This window comes from Paroedura picta, chromosome 4 (assembly GCF_049243985.1).
Source record: "Paroedura picta isolate Pp20150507F chromosome 4, Ppicta_v3.0, whole genome shotgun sequence".
In the NCBI taxonomy this organism is placed as follows: Eukaryota; Metazoa; Chordata; class Lepidosauria; order Squamata; family Gekkonidae; genus Paroedura; species Paroedura picta.
The window spans coordinates 92,268,301-92,285,516 of NC_135372.1; the positions used below are offsets into that span (position 1 = coordinate 92,268,301).

The window sequence follows — 17,216 nt, forward strand, 5'->3', positions numbered from 1 at the left end:
TGGCCACAGCACTGATAAAGCTGTTCTGACCAGCAGTAATATCAGCGCTCTCTCAGCCTCACCCACCTCACAGGGTGTCTGTTGTGGGGAGAGGAAAGGGAAGCCATTTTGAGCCTCCTTCGGGTAGAGAAAAGTGGCATATAAGAACCAACTCTTCTTCTTACTACCCCAGTCTCCAGCCTGGCCTCAACCAAATGCCTGGCAGAAGAGCATTTGTGCACAAGAACATCCTTGGACCAGATAAGAGAAAAGTTACTTGTTTCCATCTTATTCCATTGTTCTTGTCTAGGGATCCATCTAAGTGCATACCCATGCTTTATTTACTCATTTTGGCAGAGGCTTTTGCAGGTGGCTTTATGTGGCATCTGAGCAACTAACTGGGCAAAACAGAGGATCATAAGCTGGTCAGGCAGAGTCCTTCTTTCTTTCATTATTCTCCACAGTAAATCCAAACAGACTGGAACTCAAGGCAGCAAGTAACAACAAAAAGGTGTATATATATATATAATTTTAAAAACATCCAGTAAACTTGATAAGTAACACTCATAGTGTAGTCAACTACAGGTTGTGAAATTGCAAGAGGAATTTAAAAAGGCAAGTGCTATGCCAGGGATTATTTAGAAGGGGACTGAAAACTAATTACCTGGCCAGTATCCTAATGCTCTGTTTAAATCTGTGGTGGTGGAATAATGTGTACAGTTTTGGTCAGTGTATCTCAAAAAAAGGTAGTATAGCACTGGAAAATGTGCAGAAAAGGGAAATTAAAATGATTAATGAGGTGGAATACCTTCCCTATGAAGGAAGTTTAAAGATGTCAGAGATTTCTAGCCTGGAGCAATGATGATTGAGGGGTGGCATGCTAGAGGTTTACAAAACTATGCATGTGATAGAGAAAGTAAAGAAAGAACTTTTCTCCCTTTCTCACGATACAAGAATTCATAGGCACTCCATGTGATTCATGAGCGGTAAGCTTAGAACAGATCAAAGGAAGTACTTCTTCACCCAAAGAGTAATTAATACGTGGAATTCACTGACGCAAGTGGAGGCAACTGCCCGCATAGACAGCTACAAGAGGGGATTGGATAATCATATGGAGCAGGGGTCCATCAGTGGCTATTAGCCATCAATTATAGATGGAACACTATGACCATTTCTGCATTAGGAGACATACCTGGTTTTAGCCTCACTTTGGATTTCCTTTGGATGATGCAAATCAACTCTAGCCTTTCCGCATTTGGGCTTTTAATTTCTCAGGCTGAAATTTGTGACATGCTTTCTGCACTGAGTCCGGGGGAGGCAGCCTCCCATCATCATGCTTTGTTCCCTTTAAAAAAAAACATGGGTTATAACTTTATAACAATCTAGCACTATAACACTGCTGTGCAAGACTTCATGACTACTTTTTTAAAACTTAGAAACAATTGTAATATGATCACTCTATTTTTTTAAGGCAGATTTTTTGAAGCGGGGTGGGGGGACAGCAATGAGAAAAGGGGCTTTCCCAAATGACTCAAAATGGTGGGTGTGAGGAAAAAAACAATTGCATGCACTTCTGCAATGGGCATCCCCTAATATGATTCCGTTTTTCTGGGGATTATTTTGCTGCAAGGCAAGAGGGCAATTCAGAACTGCACCTGAAGAAACAAAAAAAAAAGTCAACTCTTTAAAAATGCAAATCCGAACAATATTGTTAGTGTGGAAACAATCTATGCTGAGGCAGTGATGCTCTGTGCTGTTAGTGGTTTGGGAGCAACACAAGAAGGGCTTCTGACATTCTGGCCCTGCTGCTGGACCTCCTGATGGCTCCTGGGTTTTGTCCATTGTTTAACACAGAGTGCTGGACTGGATGGGCCATTAGCCTGATCCATCATGGCTCCTCTTGTACTCTTAAAGCATCGATACAAATACACAGAGTTGCTTAAAGGAAACCATAACAGTTAAGCTGAGCTGAAACCAGTTTCAAAGCATTGTGCAATATAAAAATGCACCTCTGGTAGGGGTCGGGGGTGGTATGAATAATATTCTCAGACATATTGACGGGCACAGAGGTCAGCAGCCTCAGAAGCACAGTCATCTCACAAAGACCCAAGGAAGTTTGTCACTGGTGTTACTGCTCTCAGTGGAGCTACTGCGTGGCTAAGAAAGGCTTTCTTGGCAAGTTGCAGTACATTCTAATTTATCTTGGCATAGAAAAAAAAGAGGACAAGAACATGATGGACATTGTATAGATTTTTCAGTTTAAAATTCAGCAGCAGCCTGAGTCGAATGTTTTCCCATCATTGAAAATATTTATCACAGAGGACTTTATTGACAATATGGGTACATAAACTCCAGTACTTTGCCCTAGACCCAGGAAGAGAAAGATCTGTTCTGCCAGAAACTTCATAGCATTGTCATCAAATCCCTCCAGGATGGCCTGTCTTTTAGGACTGAACTCTGTATGGTGCCAGGGTTTTGATGATGGATCCCCAAGTGTGTGGTAGCATTGCAAACACCAGCTTCAAGGGATGGGATGGCACTGGGAGAGGAAGGCTAACCGCCTGATGGTGTTTCCCTAATAGAAAATGACTCCCTCCTCTTATGGCTGCTTCAATCCCCAGAAGAGAAAAAGTCAGACACAACCTTGGTATCTGTCTTTTTCCCCTTATGGAACTTAAAGCACTCTTGGGGACCAAGTTAGGGGCAAGAAATTAACCCCATTTTTGCACAGCATTATACGTAATCCTTATCCATATCAGCCCCCTCCCCTGCTACCTTTTTTTTTTTTTTGCAGCTGATTTATTTATTTGGGGATCGATTCATGGCTACAGTGATTCATGCAACAGTCACCTCTAGACTGGACTTCTGTAACTTCCTCAGCGTGGGTCTACCCTTGTCCTTGATTCAGAAATTGCAGCTGGTGCTAAATGCAGCAGCTAGGGTCCTTACGGGTACATCTTGGAGGACCCCTACCCAGCCAGTGCTGAGGCAGCTGAGTTGGTTGTTGGTTGCAGCTTGCATCAAGTTTAAGGTTTTGGTATTGACCTTTAAGGCCATCTACAGTCTGAGCCCCACCTATCTGAGGAACTGTTTACCTCCTTATGCCCCTCACAGGGAGAGCCAGTTTGGTGTAGTGGTTAGGAGTGCGGACTTCTAATCTGGCATGCCGGGTTCTATTCTGCGCTCCCCCACATGCATCCAGCTGGGTGACCTTGGGCTCGCCACAGCACTGATAAAATTGTTCTGACCGAGCAGTGATATCAGGGCTCTCTCAGCCTCATCCACCCCACAGGGTGTCTGTTGTGGGGAGAGGAATGGGAAGGCGACTGTAAGCCGCTTTGAGCCTCCTTTGGGTAGGGAAAAGCAGCATATAAGAACCAACTCTTCTTCTTCTTCTTCATTCTGTAGGAGCTAATCTATTGGAGATCCCTGGCTCAAAGGAAGTGCTCCTGGCCTCAACCCAGGCCAAGGCCTTTTCAGTCCTGATGCCAACCTGGTGGAATGAGCTCTCGGGAGAGCTGAGGGCCCTGACGGAGCTGTCAAAGTTCTGCAGGGGCTGTAAAATGGAGCTCTTCTGCCAGGTCTCTGATTGAGGTCAGGTCAGTAAGATCAAGGGTCCCTCCCCATGCTGGGCCAGATCATCGTCTCATTCCTCACTTCTCATGAGTCAGGATGCTGTTGTATGGGAGAAGGGAGGGGGGGGGGTTAGCTTCCAGGCATGCAAGAGTTTTATGGATTAACTAGGGGCAAAGCCCATTGTATCCAAGAATACAACGGGCGCTAGAGTTTGGCAGTGGGAAGAGGAAGGGGAGGAGTTGTCCAGTCTGTAAGGGCATGGGGTTGAATGTGTGTGTTGTGTGGGAGGTTGTGGTGGCGTGGTGGCAAATGAGGGCATGGGTGTGGAGATATGGGTGTCAAGAACCTGTGGTGTGGAATGTTCGTTGAGTGTGGGAGAGGACTGACCTTTGGGAATTGTGGCATAGTGGTTACAGATGAGCTTTCCAGAGCCATTTCTTCAGATATGTGAAGGGAAAATCAGACTGGAGACTCTTCTTAGGGGAAGATTACATGGCAACCAATTCCCCCCAGTTCTGCGTCATTTCCCTTCTTGTGTGAATTAGGCCATATACACCGAACTGCCCCTCTGCCCTAATACACATGGGGTAGTCACAGTACACAGGTGCCCACCCTGTTCCTTCTTCTCCATTTTTTCACTGTTGATAAAATGTTATGTGCCCACATGCTTCTTTCATGGTTGCTCCTTAGAAGGAGAACGGATTTTTGTACCCTATTGCTTACTACTCAAAGGAGTCTCAAAGCAGTTTACAAACACCTTTTCCGTTCTTCTCCACACAATATTCAACCTGTGAGTTATGTGGGGCTGTGAGAGATCTGAGAGAACTGGGAATGGGCCACAGTGCCCCAGCAGGCCTCAGGTGTTTCAAAGCATTTCCCAATCATGAGGTAGAGAGCCTCACAGGGAAGCTGGCAACCTTCTAAGGGAAGGAAAGCTGGCAACTAAGAGGAAGACTCTCTGTGCACAGCAGTCTTGACCTTAGTAAGGTTTTAAAATATATATTTGCCAGGCCAAGGTTGGAAAAAGTCAAGTCACAGAATCACAGAATCATAGAATTGGAAGGGGCCATACAGATTATCTAGTCCAACCCCCCCCCCTCAATTCAGGATCAGCCCAAAGTATCCTAAAGCATCCAAGATAAGTATGTATCCAACCTTTGCTTGAAGACTGCCAGTGAGGGGGAGCTCCCCACCTCCTTAGGCAGCCTATTCCACTGCTGAACTACTCTGACTGTGAAATTTTTCCCCCTGATATCTAGTCTACATCGTTGTATTTCCTGATATCTAGCCTATATCATTGTCAGTTCCCATGTGTCAGTTCCCATGTGTCTCCAGCCATTTACTTATTCACTGTTTACATTTTCAGGCTGTAAATATTTATTTAGATCTTCCTGCACTTTCCCAGGACTGATGCCGGTCTGCCTGTCTGCGCCCCAGAATACAAACAGTTGCTGATAAGGGCTGGCCATAGCCCGAAGCCCAGGAGGGACACCCCTGCACCACTCCCTCCCAACTGCAGGCAAAAATGGCTCCTATGAAGGCTGGACTCTGAGGCATTGTATGATTTTGAAGTCCCACCTCCAAACCTCCAGGAATATTTCCAACCCAGGGGTAGCCAACCTCCAGGTGGGGCCTGGAGAGCTCCTGGAATTACAGCTCACCTGCAGAGTATAAAGATCAGCTCCCCAGGCAGAAAGGGCTACTTTGGACAGGGTTGTAGTAGAGAAGAAATATTTAAGGCCTCCCACACAGGTTGTTGTTGTTGAATTGAAAGACTTGAGGCCTACTGCACAGGCTTGTTGTGCAGATTACACAGGAGACAAAAGAACCAGTTTCATCTGCAGAATCATGCTGTGCAGTGGCCTCAAATTTGCAGAGAGTTGCAAGGAAGAAAGACACATGGCTTGGCTGTGTCCAACCCCCGGCCAGAGCAGTATTTTAAGTGAGAAGGGGCTTTTCTGTGGCCTCCCTGTCAGCCAACTGTTTGACAGAAAGGGAAAGTCCCCCCCCCCTTAAAAGGAAGGCCCTCAGGCTCCCCTCAGTCAGGGGCTGTTAGAGGCTCCTTCGCAGCAGGCCTGAAGGGAGTGGGGAGGGGAGCACTCTGCAGCCTCCTGCCAGCTCTGTCAGGGATCTGTGGCAATTTACAGTTGGATATGACATTTAGGACAGCCTTGGGGCGAAAAGGGCTGTTCTCATCCCCCTTGGCAGCCCTGCTGACCTCCTCTCCCAGCGGTGGTCAGGAGCAGATTGGCAGCCATGTCTCCAGATTGCCCTGGAACTCTGGTCTGTCCTGGAGAGGGCCTAATCGGAAGGCGCTTCCGATTGGCCCCTCCGCTTGTCAGTCCAGGGCCAAGAGGCCAATCCGGGAGTTTTGATCACAGACACAGCCCATCCCAACACCTGTTACTGTTTTATTAAGAGGGAACAGATTTTATTGGGGTTTTTATTGGAGGCCTTTATTACCTGCCACTAGGCATTTGAGAGTGGCAGGCTAAAAGTCGAATAATAAATAAATAAAAATGGATCCTTGAAATCATCTGGTATTTGGCCCTTTCTTCTGTGGTTGCAGACCTGTGCTTAGGCTGTGCCACTACATATTTTGAGTGAGAGTTCTAATGATTGACGGCCTATTTAAGCACAAAAAAGTGGAAGAAACCCTCTCCACAAAGAAAAACTAGAGACTGAGGAGAAGGGGTTCAGCATAGATTTCCGTCTAACATCTAGCAGCTCTCTGTGTGCAGGGGTTACTTTTTTGTGCATGGAGGGATATTCAGTCATGGGGTTCATATCTGCCATCTGAAGTAGTAGAGCTCTCAGAGAGGGGATTGCCATCTTAGTAAGAATCAGGCCCACCAAAGGTTATTCTCCATACACACACACATGCACGGACGCACTTATGGAGTGTCAGTAGAGCAATGTTGTTTCCAAGGCAACTGCTGGAGCACCTCATGGCAATAAGTCCAGTTCTGGACATTAATGGCATCACTTGGCAGCACGCCCTTACCTCTTATTAGCCTCATTAATAATGCTACCTCTTATTCCTTCTGGGCATGGAAAGGAATGTTACAGGGAGAGGAAGTGGACACATTCCATTTTTTGCTGCTAGAGGACCTTGGTCTCTGAGGACATCTCACACACACACAAAACAGGCTGCAGAGTGGAGGGATAATCCACTTGCCAATTAGCTGAGGCAGTACAAGAACAGCTGCAATCTAGCCAACTTTTCACACCTTTTGTTATGAACAGAAATGTCAGAGAAGATGTGGAAGTAGCCAGAGGTGTCTTAGTGATCTGAATTATATGTGTAGTATATAATAATGCTTTGCTTTCTTTCTCTTTGAGGATGGTTTCAAAGGCAAAGAGATACCATTTGCTAAATCTAATGGAAATTTTGACTCTGGAAATCTTGTTCATTTCAATGGTGCCAATGGACTAGCTCTTTATTTCTGAGCTGTCTTGGTTTAATCTTGGCCTTTGGTTTAAAGTTAATCTCTGCATTTCCTAAATTTGTTCTCCCCCATCTTCATACTGAAAAGTCTGTGTCACTGGTCACACCATTGAAGTGGGGAGCACCTGTGACAGATATTTTGATGAGCAAGAGGCCCAGAAGGCTGAATGCTATAGATGGCAGCCCAAATTGCACAAGCAATTCATTATACATGTATTTCTTTATATCACTGAGGATCTCAAAAAGACTTACATGTGGCTCCCAGGTCAGGTCATCTTCCTTAAATTCAGTGGGAGAACTTTGTCCTCTCCCTCCAGATCAGTAGATATTCAAATGTTGTTCCTGCCATAGTAGTAGGATTCGTTCATACTTTTGGTTTCTGTCTCACTTCTTGGCTCATCTCTCAAAGCCACTTTCCAACCAGAACATTAAATACAAATGTACACAAAATGCATCAATACATTGAAAACCAAGTTTAAAATAGCATTAGCACTTTTTAAGTGCACAGTTCTTTCATCCAGGCTCATTCACACCCTGGAAGATCAAACGCACTTATGGTGTGACACACAAGTAAGAAGGTATTCCTTCATATGACCAGAGTGCAAGTTGCATGGCTCAAAGGGCAAAACCAGCCCTGTGAATTGTGCCTTGAAACTGACTGGTATCTGCTGGGGTGGCTCTTTGCAATTTGCTGGCATGGGACCTTTGGGAACACCTCTAATTAGGAGCTTGGCTGCTGCATTCTGGACCAGGCTGTAGTTTCTAGTCTTCAGTGGAAGCCCTACAAAAAGTGCAGTCCAGTCATCTAATTAAAAGGTCAGAAAGTTGTGATGGAGGCCTGAAGCCAAACTGAAATGGATAATCTGTTTCATCCAGGATAGGTCCTGAAATGTTCTTCATGGGCCTCCTTAAGGAACAATGGGACCATCCCTCACTTCAAAGTTGTATTCATAAAAGCTCTGATGACATCAGCCAGCCTTCCCCTATAAGAACTGAAACTCATCTACATAATTGCAATAGACAGAGACCAAGGGCACTTCAGATACAGGCTATCATATTCAAGGATGTGCCCAAGAATGACTGGATGTGAGAGATACTCTCAGTAAAGTGTCTTGCAAACACGCCCCAGTGGGAGACTAAGTATAATTATTTCCTTCAAGACAGCTGGATTTAAACATGCTCAGAACAATTGTGCTGGGTGACACTAGTTGCAGAGCTGGCTCTCACTCATGCAAGGGTGACAGAGGAATTACTGCTAGTATTAGTATTTTATACGCCTCTATATCACCTCCCTTCCCGGCTCTGTATCATCTATACCAAAACAGGATAACTATTTAGCCTGCAAAACCTAGGGAGCAACATCCCAACCAGTACACAGATGTGCAATCCAACTGTGTAAAACCTGTGAGGCAGGCAGTGGAAGGTGAGTCTGTGCACGTGCATTAAAACATGAGTCCACCTCTCACAAGGGGGCTTCTATGTCTAGTCCTCCCTTTCTCTGGAGGCATGTAGAGAAGACAGTCAACCATTTGCTTAGCATGGGAGGGGTGATCATCCTACTGCATGTGTTGCTGAGGGAAAACAAGGGCAGGAGAACGAATTGCTTTGCAAATGACCGACTGAGCAGCAGTTTCTGAGATTTCTCACCTTGCACCTAATCTTATAAACCACAAGGGGGCAGCATTGCTGCATGTTGTATGATCAGAGCCTATAGCAAGCCTCCAGAATTTTTCTTTATAGCATAGTAGATCTGTAAGGGCAGTTCCAGCATAGCTCAGTTTCTCCATCCCCCTGGGAAATCTCTCTGCATTTTCTGCAGAAATGCACGTTCCGGTTCTTCCTTGTCAACAAAGGAAGTTGATCCCACTGGTACCTTGCAGTGCATCAAGATCTTGGGAAGCCTCTACACAACAGCATTAAAATAATCCAAGTTTCAATTATTGGATACTGCACAGTCAACTGTGATTTCACTGGGGCAATACCCACACAATTGACAGATAAATAACAAAAAAAACAACAATAGCATTAAGAATCTTGAGGAATTTTTTTGTCAATAGAATGCTGTGGCTAGACTGCTGGTTGGGCCCAGCTATCGGGAACATATATCCCCAATACCACAGCAATGACATACGTACTGATCTGCTCCTGAGTTCAATTTAAGAGGTGTTGGTTTTGTCCTTTAAAGCCCTACATGGCTTGGGGCCAAAGGACCTACGAGTGACTTCTTCCATATGTTCCCACCCAGGAATTAAGACCTCAGGAAGAGGCCTCCTGACTGCCCTGCCAGTTAAAGATGCTCATTTGGTAGGTACACTAGAGAGAGGCCTTTTTTCCATGGCAGCCTCATAATTCCCAGGGAGGTCATCTGCCCCCTCTTTGGTGATCTTCAGGAGGCATCTGAAGACAGTTTATTTAGGACTGTCTTTTGATTAATTTAGCTTTTATTATTGGCAGTTCTAATTGGAGTCTTTAAGCTGGTTTTTATGGGTTTTAAAATAGTGCTTTTAATGTGTTTTTATAATGTTTTACATGTATTGTGCCTTAAGTTCCACAAGGGAGAAAAGTAGTTAATAAATGTTTTAAATAAACGATAAACACTTTTGAAGACACTTTGGGGGACATTTTACTTGCTTTGACTGACAAATGGTCTGATTTTATAGCAATTGCTGACATGAGAGTAATATTCTGTTTTTAAGTTTTTACATATTGATGCTTTATTTTTCAGCTGAGTATTTTGTGTGTGTGTGCATGTATATGTGACTACCTGTGTGGAGAGAGCCAGCTTGGTGTAGTGGTTAAGAGCAGCGGTTTCTAATCTGGTAATCCAGGTATCATTAAACGCTCCTCCACATGCAGCCAGATGGGTGACCTTGGGCTAGTCACAGTTCTCTTAGAACTGTTCTCAAACAGCAATTTCTCTCTTTTCTCAGCCTCACTGACCTCCTTCTGTTGTGGGGAGAGGAAGGAAAAGGTGTTTGTAAGGAGCTTTGGGGCTCCTTCGTGTAGTTAAATGCAGGGTATAAAAAACAACTCTTCTTCTGAGCAAAATCTAAAGAGTATAACTATTCCTATTCTTTTAATTTCCCAAGTTCTGTCCAACATGAGATGCCTGGTGTGGAGAGGCCAGAAGCCCTGAAGGAAAGTCTGGAAGCAGATGGATTATCTGCTGGTGTGAGAGAATCTAAGCAAGATGTGAGCATCAAGGGTTTATCTCCACAACCTGAGACACACCCCTTAGTGATGGAGGGGGGATACAGGATGAGTTTGATTTTTTCCGCGACTAGAATTTATCATCTTGCCAATGTTACTGTTTTTAATGTTTTTTACCTGATGTGCAGTTCTTATTCTATAACCTGCCATGAGACATTTTATGAGAGCGGCTGGTAATAAATCCATTTACGAATACATTTGGAAAGCTTTTTTTATAGTTGCAACTAGTGGAAAGCCTGCTGCAGGCTTAAATGCAGCAGGTGCTAGCAGGATGGCGATTGGGGGGGGAGGCAGCAATGTCGAGGGCCAAAGAGGGTTGGCATCCCCCTGCCCACCTCCCCTTCCCAAGGCGGGGCAGGGGCACAGGTCAGCCTCGGGGCTGGCAGGCCCCAGGCCAGCTGGTGCCGCCTGCCCCATTACCTGTCGTGAGACACTTCCCCACCACCACGTCCCCTGTGGTGCAGCCGGAGACTCCTTGGGGGGCTCTCGATCTCTGCTGCGTGCTCTGCACTGCCTCCGCCACAGCCTCGCATGCTGCCGCCAGCTCCCCTCCACTGCTGCCTCCGCCTCCCCAATCTGTTAATTAGCTGAGAGTTGATTTCTGAACTGTGGGGCAGCTACAAACATATCCAGAATAGGCTCAGAGTCTGATTGTGAGCATCAGATGTGGGATGTTCAGCTACTAGACAAGTTTGCTACAAAATCTGCCTCATCCCTACCATCCACAAGAGTTGGCAAAAGCATTCTTACCAGCTGTGCTCAGAATCCTAGCAGCAGTAGGTCACTGGCTAATTTCAGTGTCTCCAGATATAATGGGCATTTAAGCAATTGCTGGCTCTTCCTAGATGATGATCCATCCCTGGTCCAGAGATGTACACAAGATCTGCAGACAGGCCTTGGGGTAGGAGATTATGTGTGCTTCTTTAGGGCCTGCAAGGGAGCCCTCTGCTTAATGAGCCTCTAATATCCCCTGAGGTCATGGAGGATATTTGCCCCTCAATGAGCCATCTGGTTTTTGCTTTGCAACTGGCCTGCAGGCACCGAGGTGGCCATCTGCGGCCCCTGGGTGATGGATTGCTCAGCCGGCTGATGGCAGCGGGAGGAGACGAGCTGTGCTCTGTTGGTCAAAGTGGGTATAACTCTGGTGGGTCCAGATGGCGCCTCCTAAGCCCAGCTGAGAAAGGTGAGAGGAAATGGCTGGTTTCTTCACAGTGGGAGTGGGAGGGACTAAGTCGAAAAACAGGGAGCAGGAGTAGCATAAGACGGAAGGCGTTGCTTTGCTTCTGCCCCCACCTGACAGGAGCATTTCAGAGAAGGCGCTGTCTCTCAGTCCTGTCAGCTGTAATAGGGGGAGAATAATGCTAGATCACTGTATAGGGCAGTGTGTATTACTCAGTGTTACCAGAAGTGCTTCGAGCTCTCAAGAAAAGTCCTATATAAAAGCTTACTATCATTAGGGTCGCAATGGATTGGTGGTGGTGTTATTATTTATCTCCCTGGACCCTAAGTGTGCCCAAAGCTGTTCCCCTTCCCATTTCACAGTGGAGCCAGAGAAAAGCAAGGCCGGGGGGATGCTGCAGGGACTGCCATGCCTCTCAGTACCTTCCTCAGTAATCTTTGTCCTTGAAACCTGGGGAAGACAGAGAGCCTCCCGTTCTTTCCCATCGATGCCAGGGGGCTCTAAGAGGGCCAGGCCATGCTGTGTCAGGCAGCCCTGGGATGACGTGTCCTCCTCCCCCGCCACCCTCCTTTCCCCTCTGTTTTCCCTCTGTGAGTCTCCCTCCCCTTGAAGAGCTGATCCTCAGCAGGCTGCCAGCACCAGTCTGTTATAAGCTGCCTTGCTGCTTGCCAGGGCTGCAATTTGCTGGAGCAGCTGGTGTTTGATTAACACTCAGCTGAGCCAGGGAGGCTGGGCAGGCTGTGCAAGGAGGAGGGCTGCTCCACTCCTGTGCCAGATGTTCCCTGCTTCCTGCTGTTGCCATTCTTCAGCCGCCGTATGTCAGGCCCGGGGCCGTCTTGACTGGTGCTCTAAGCATCTCCCTGGCAGCAGCCAAAAGGGCCCTCTTGCCAAGCCTAGATGCCGAGCCCAGGGAAGTCCCTGACAGCCCGGCCAACAAAGCGGCCAGCAGTCCTGAAATCACACTGCTCAGGAAATTGGCTTGAGAATTAAACTTTACCTGAGCTGATTTCCATGTGATATTACCAATAATTTCTGCAGTCAGAAACTAATACTGTACCCATTCATGATTCATCACTGTATCTTGCAAAATATTTGTGTATTTTTGTTTATTTCTCCATATGATGCCTTTCCAATGAATGTTAAAAGAAAATTAAACAATGTGCATCTCTGGGATATTATCAATGTATCCCTGGACTCAGGGAAGTTCCTGGAGAGTCTAAAAGAGGTGGTTGGTTAGGCCATTATTGAAAAGACAAGGACTGGATCCTTCCAACCTAGCCAATTACTTCCTGGTTTCACACTTAGCATCCCTGGGTAAGATGACTGAAGGGGCAGTCACAAGACAGTTACAAGGGTTCTTGGAAGAAATGTCAGCACTTGACCCATTCCATTCTGGTTTCCAACCTGGCCATGGGGTAAAGATGGCTCTGGTCATAGAATCATAGAATCATAGAATCATAGAATCATAGAATCATAGAATCATAGAATCATAGAATCATAGAGTTGGAAGGGGCCATACAGGCCATCTAGTCCAACCCCCTGCTCAATGCAGGATCAGCCCTAAGCATCCTAAAGCTTATCCTTGGTCATCCTGGCAGACAATATCAGAGAAAACTGGATGTAGGTGGGTTGGTGCTGCTGTTACTATTAGATACAACAGCAGCATTCAACACGGTCAATGATGAAATCTTGGCCCGGGCCTAGCCAACACAGGGATTCGAGGCATGGCCCTAAAGTGGCAGAAGTCATTTCTCCAAGGATAGGGACAGAGAGTGGCGACAGGGAAGAGTGCTTCCCAGCGATGGACCCTCAGCTGTGGAGTCCTGTAGGAAGCAATACTCTCCCAGATGTTATTCAACATCTACACGTGCCCCCTTGCCCAGTTGATCCAGAGTTCTAGGCTATGTTGTAACCTGTACACTGATGATACCCAGTTATTTCTATTAATGACAGCCACTCATCAACACTCCTAGACCATCTGGCCAAATGCCCGGAGGCCGTGGCAGATTGGCTCAAATGGAGTCAGCTGAAGTTGAATTCAGCCAAGCCAGAGGTCCTCTGGCTAGATCAGCACACAGAGAGACAGGTGATACATCTCTCAGCCCTTCATGGAACCTAGCTAATGCCAGTGTCAAGAGCTTGGGCATAATACTGGATACCTCCCTTTCAATGGGGCCCATATCACAAATGTTACTTGATTGGCATTTTTCCATCTGTGCCAAGCAAGACCGCTGGCCTCAAACCTAGCCAGCATTATCCATGCAGTGGTCACCTCTAGATTAGATTTCTGCAACATGCTATATGCACAGCTTCCCCTGAGATTGCTCTGGAAACTCCAGCTGGTCCAAATTGCAGCAACACAGGGACCCAGTGGAAGGCACACATGACACCGGTGCTTGCCCAGCTGCATTGGCTCCAGATTGGAGACCAGATCAGGTTCAAGGTGTTGGTGCTCACCTTTAAAGCCCTAAATTGTCTGAGACTGATGTACTTATGGGACTGTCTATTCCCTTATACCCCTCAAAGAATATTAAAATCAGCAGATTGAGATCAGCTTAGGATCCCCAGTTCAAATAAAGTGAAATTCGCCCCAACCAGGGACAGGGCCTTTTGGGCCTTGGCCCCAGCCTGGTAGAACACTCTGCTGAAAACGTCAGGGCCACGTGGGACTTCTGCTGCTGGAAACTGAGCAAGGCCGCTCCAGAAACTCTGAATCCCCACCCCCTGGCTGTAAATTTGTTTGGGGACATAGGCATGACTATTTTAGATGTTATGTGTTTCCTGTTATAATATTGCATTACTATCTGCCCTGAGCTCCATAGGAAGGGCGGGATATAAAAATAAAGTTTATTTATTTATTATTGCTCAGTATTAGGCCTGTTGAGAACTTCATGGCAAATATGCTCACCACGCGAACATGCCTTTGTGTCCCATGAGGCTGGGCAAGAAGGCTCATGTGCAAACTGCTCTTGATCTGGACAGCTGGGCAGCCATCAACATCCAAGATGACACCAATCAGTCAGAAAAACATTTGCTCATGATGTTATTTGTCCATGTTATGTTTAAATACTCCTTTCTTTAAACAAATGTCAGTGCCAAGCAGCACAAGGAAATTAATATGATGACTAATAATGGGGCACATCTATTAAGCATCATGTAATGGTTAAGAGCGGCAGCCTCTAATCTGGCGAGCCAGCTTTGATTCCCTGCTCTCCCTGGGTTAGAGCCTCTTGTGGCGCAGGGTGGTAAGGCAGCAGAAATGCTGTCTGAAGCTGTCTGCCCATGAGGCTGGGAGTTCAATCCCAACAGCCGGCTCAAGGTTGACTCAGCCTTCCATCCTTCTGAGGTTGGTAAAATGAGTACCCAGCTTGCTGGGGGGTAAACAGTAATGACTGGGGAAGGCACTGGCAAACCACCCCGTATTGAGTCTGCCATGAAAACGCTAGAGGGTCAGACATGACTCAGTGCTTGCACAGGGGATACCCTTTACCTTTACCTTTTTTACCACATGCAGTCCTGATAGTGCTGTTCTGAGCATTCCTCTCAGAGCTCTCTCTCAGCCTCATCTACCCCACATGGTGTCTGTTGTGGGGGGAGGAAGAGAAGGCAATTGTATGCCACCTTGAGACTCGTTCAGGGAGTTAAAAGCAGGATATAAAAACCAACTCTTCTTCTAAAAACTAGAACACATAAACAGCAATCCTAAGTAGGTTACTAGGAAGTAAACCTCTCTTAATTTTGCAATCAAGGTGACTATTTACCTTGGGAAGCCTTGAATTAAGAACCAGTTTTGTCCTTGCTGAAGAATACAAACCAACGTTCAGGTTATACATTAAAATTCCATTCATGAGCTCGCAAGAAACAACCAATTCAAGGGAAAACATTATAATAAAATCAGTGTTAACAAAATAATCTACTATATTAAACTTCAGCTACACAATTCTACTGTTATCATTTTAAGATTAAGGCTCAAAGGTTGGGATTCAAAACCATCTTTCCAAATGGCCTAACTAATCCTATAAAGAGCAACCTCTAAGGGAAGACACTTTCAGGAAATGTCTTAATTTCTTAACCAATACCAATCTTCTTAGAAGTGATAGGATGAACTTTATTTAGCAACTGTACCTTCAATTTAAAGTACACTTTCTTTGTAGCAGATAGTACCAACTTCTACCACCCTGTATGGCTTTCACTGAGCATCTCTAGAAACTTCTGACTTTGGGTCAGGACCAAGTCAGGAAAACACAAGCCTTCTAGTAGCAACTAGCAGCAAGTGAATATAAACCCAGATCCACACTTCACTGTGCCTTAAAAGAAAGTATATCCAGGCAGAGGCTCCCGTTGCTAAGAGCTTTTGGTTTTGCTATAGCAACTGCAAAAGTCGTTGCACATACTGCTAGTTAATCATGTGGGTGTGGAGCTGGACCTTTAATTGTTGCCAGAGTGTTCTAGTGAAGGCAATGGGACAGCATTCAGAAAGGCAATTTCCCACCTGCGGGCTGAAGTGGCACAGTACAGGAGAAAGCTTTACCATTTCACTCTGCTTAATGTACGAGCTGGCACTAAGAGTCTGAGTGACTGGATGAGCAGCCAAGAGAGAGCAGAGCCTGCATCATTACCGTTGATGGCCACATCAGTTAAACCTATTAAACTGGCTATATCACTTTACTGCTGAAGTGAAACAGCAGACTCCAAAGTAGCACATAGGGCTTAGAAGAACTCTGCTTAGGACTGCACTCTCAGTCCATGAGGCAAATCTATATAGGTCCTCATAAATACATTTCCTTGTAACTCCTACAGACATACTCCATTTTCATGGCAGGGTTGGACCAGTGCTTTCCATTCTAGAGTGTATCAGCTCCACTACCCTCTGTCCCAAGCATCCTGAAGATGGCCTTAGCAGCTGCTAAGAGAAAAGTGTCAGGAGAAACTGAACTACTCTGTTATATACCTAAGCTGACAAATGCTGCCTGTGTCCTCTAAAACCAAATAAGACACGTTGCTCCAGGTAGCATCCATGTGTCTGAGCCAAAATCAATATCTGTGAATATTGTCACTAGGAAGGGAAACAACGTCTCAATAAGGGAAGGTGGAAAGTTGCACAATGGCTTCTGACACTACTTAGCTACTCATCTGAAAGTCCTCTTTGTGTACATCAGAGACAAATCAATCCACAATTAAAGCATGGTTGCTGCTAAGCCTACAGGAAGGTCCCTGCTTCCTGAACGAATTGACCTTATAACCGTTCTTGAATATATAACCACCAGGGGGCAGAATATGTATTTCAGTTTCTCTAAGTACTCTTGGAAATTGAAGGGTCTTCATTTGCGTCAAGGACTGGCTTTAACATAAAACTCGGGAGTCAGGTCTAGACAATGAAGGTGACAAATCAGTTTGGGGCTGTAGAGTACTGACATTTTTAATTCAAAACAGTCTTATTTCTTAAGCAATTTTACTATATTATTTCAAAATTTTAAGAATGACTTAAAAACTGTTGAGTGAGAAGTTATATCATGGCAGTACCAGGCCTTCCAATCCTTGATGAGCTCATACTATGTCATTATGTATTTTATCCTTTAAAGGTAAAGGTAAAGGTATCCCCTGTGCAAGCACCGAGTCATGTCTGACCCTTGGGGTGACGCCCTCTAGCGTTTTCATGGCAGACTCAATACGGGGTGGTTTGCCAGTGCCTTCCCCAGTCATTACCGTTTACCCCCCAGCAGCAAGCTGGGTACTCATTTTACCGACCTCGGAAGGATGGAAGGCTGAGTCAACCTTGAGCCGACTGCTGGGATTGAACTCCCAGCCTCATGGGCAAAGCTT

At 45.8% G+C, this 17,216-nt stretch overlaps 1 protein-coding gene across 3 annotated transcripts in view; it reads right to left on the reverse strand.

Moving 5' to 3' along the window:
- The window catches only part of GPR61 (G protein-coupled receptor 61), a 33,535-nt gene extending 18,810 nt beyond the window's left edge, over window positions 1-14,725 (reverse strand). The window contains exons 1-3 of one of the 3 annotated variants that reach the window (XM_077334202.1): window positions 10,964-14,725; window positions 7,256-7,415; window positions 1,172-1,324 (exon numbers count right to left, since the gene is read on the reverse strand). The gene's annotated coding sequence lies outside the window, so the exon portion shown is untranslated. Of the gene's footprint in view, window positions 1-1,171; window positions 1,325-7,255 lie in introns of all 3 variants that reach the window. The other 2 variants (XM_077334204.1, XM_077334203.1) reach the window with 2 other exon arrangements.
- Between the last annotated feature and the right edge of the window lie 2,491 nt (window positions 14,726-17,216).